The sequence below is a fragment of the Rhinopithecus bieti genome, unplaced genomic scaffold (genome assembly GCF_001698545.2).
Source record: "Rhinopithecus bieti isolate Rb0 unplaced genomic scaffold, ASM169854v2 scaffold_12146, whole genome shotgun sequence".
Taxonomy (NCBI): Eukaryota; Metazoa; Chordata; class Mammalia; order Primates; family Cercopithecidae; genus Rhinopithecus; species Rhinopithecus bieti.
The window spans coordinates 6101-8540 of record NW_016806960.1 but is presented as its reverse complement, the minus strand read 5'-3'; the positions used below and the strand labels follow the sequence as shown (position 1 = coordinate 8540).

The following is a 2440-nucleotide window of genomic DNA, read 5'->3' as shown; positions in this document are numbered from 1 at the left end:
AAAAAAAAAAAAAAAAAAAAAAAGCAGGCTTGATTGTACCAGATGTTACTAACACAAAAATATTAGACAATAATTAACTACATTATATGTAAATCCATACCTAATTTTCATATCCGCCACTTCCAAAAATGTAGTTGAGGAGGCCAAGAATAAAAGAAAATGTTAAAAATTATATTAATACATAAAGAGCTGCAGAAGATAGGAGTGGGAGGATACCGTATATAAAGAACTTTTCACCCACAGCTTTGTCTTTCCTCAGGTACTGTTACCAGTAACCTGCTTATTGGCTCAAAGGATCCACCCTTTGTCTGGAGTCCAAGATTGATTTGAGGGAAAAGGCAAGCCAGGTTTCTGCTCAACTCCAGGGTGAAGTTAGAGGTCTGAGGAAAGAACAAGGTGCATTTAAATGAAATTCAAGTTTTGGAAGGCATCAGAAAGGGAATTTTCAATTTCTTTCTTGTACAACCTAGCTGTTCGAGTTACCACACATTTCAGTCTTTCTAATAAAGCTGCTTTTCAAGGAGGAGGAGGAGGAAGAGGAGGAGGGGGACAAGGACAGGGAGGAGGAGATAGGTGCTCAATATAAAAAAAAAAAAAACCCAGACTAAAATTATGATTGATCATTATCTGAACTGCTCAGATTCCAGACAGTCAATGCCAAAGGAATACTCTGTACAATGAATTATGTGATTCCTACTTGCCTAGAACTATTTATAGGAGATAAGCAAGACCTTGCTGAGAAACACTAAGACCTACATCAACTGACAGGCTCATGTTATTAGAAGAGTGCCCCTAGAGGCCGGGCGCAGTGGCTCAAGCCTGTAATCCCAGCACTTTGGGAGGCCGAGACGGGCAGATCACGAGGTCAGGAGATCGAGACCATCCTGGCTAACACAGTGAAACCCCGTCTCTACTAAAAAATACAAAAAACTAGCCGGGCGAGGTGGCGTAAACCTGGGAGGCGGAGCATGCAGTGAGCCACGACAGAGCGAGACTCCATCCCAAAAAAAAAAAAAAAAAAAAAAGAAGAGTGCCCCATTGTCTCTTGGCCTTTTGGTTAAGATCAAGTGTAGAAGAGTTTCCAAATTTCTACTCATAAAATTATACATACAATGCAATTTCATCAAAATTCCAAGAGACGTTTGGGTGCAACCAAGCGAATTCAAAAATTGACATGAAAATGCAAAGAAACACAAACAGCCTAGACACTCTTGAGGAAAAAGAAGGTGAGTGTACTTGCTCCAAATACAAAGTTACGGTGAGTAAGACAGTATGGTATTACTGTGAGGAGTGACAAATAGACTAGCGGAACAGAATCCAGAAATAGACATAGACATTTATGTTTACTTGATTTTTTACTAAAATGGCCCTGCATATCAGTGCAGAAAATATTAACTTTCCAATAAATGATACTATAATAACTGAATACACACCTGGGGGAAAAATGAAATTGAATCCTACCCTACAAACATTCCAGGTGGTGTAAAGACCTAAACGTTAAAGCCAAAATCTAGAAAGTTTTCGGCTTGGCTGGGTGCGGTGGCTCACGCCTGTAATCCCAGCACTTTGGAAGGCTGAGGTAGACGGATCACCTGAGGTCGGGAGTTCCAGACCAGTCTGACCAACATGGAGAAACCCTGTCTCTACTAAAAATACAAAATTAGCCAGGCGTGGTGGTGCATGCCTGTAATCCCAGCTACTCGGAAGGCTAAGGCAGGACAATCGCTTGAACCCAGGAGGCAGAGGTTGCGGTAAGCGGAGATGGGCCACTGCACTCCAGCCTGGGCAACAAGAGCTAAACTCCATGTCAAAAACATGAAGGAAAGAAAAAGAGGAAGAAAGGAGGAAAGAAGGCAGGCAGGCAGGCAGGCAGGCAAGTTTTTGTCTTTAACACCAAAGAAAATCTTCATTACCTTAAGGTAGACAAAAATTTCTTAAACAAGACTAACCATAGGAAATGATATTATTACAATGAAACCCAGAACTTCTATTTGTCAAAAGGTACCACATAGAGTGAAAAGCCAAACCAGAGCAGGTGAAAATACTTATCACATATACAACTGAAAAAAAAGATTAATTTACACACATATGTACAACTGCTGCAAATCAGAGAAAAACAACCCAATTAAAAATTGGTCAAATATTTGAACAACATCTTATAAAAGGGGACATTCAACTGCACTCCAGCCTGGGCAATAGAGACTCAGTCTCAAAAAAAAAAGGGGGGGGACAGTCAAATGGCCAAGAATCAGTGCTCAACTTTATTAGTAATAAAGGAAATTTAAATTAAATATAAATTAGACACCCACCAGATTGGCAAAAATTTAAGGGTTTTATGATGCCAAGGGCTAGCATGGATGTGGAGCTAAGAAAACTCTTGTAAACTGCTGGCAAAAGTACAGTATCTTTTTTTTTTTTTTTTTTTTTTTTTTTTTTTTTT

General features: G+C 39.6%; 1 long non-coding RNA gene across 1 annotated transcript in view; it reads right to left on the bottom strand.

Annotated features, from left to right (window-relative positions):
• Window positions 1-41: 41 nt before the first annotated feature.
• The window catches only part of LOC108533997 (uncharacterized), a 7013-nt gene continuing 4614 nt past the window's right edge, over window positions 42-2440 (bottom strand). The window contains exon 3 of the long non-coding RNA XR_001886862.1: window positions 42-380. This is a non-coding gene — a long non-coding RNA (uncharacterized LOC108533997). The remainder of the gene's footprint in view (window positions 381-2440) is intronic.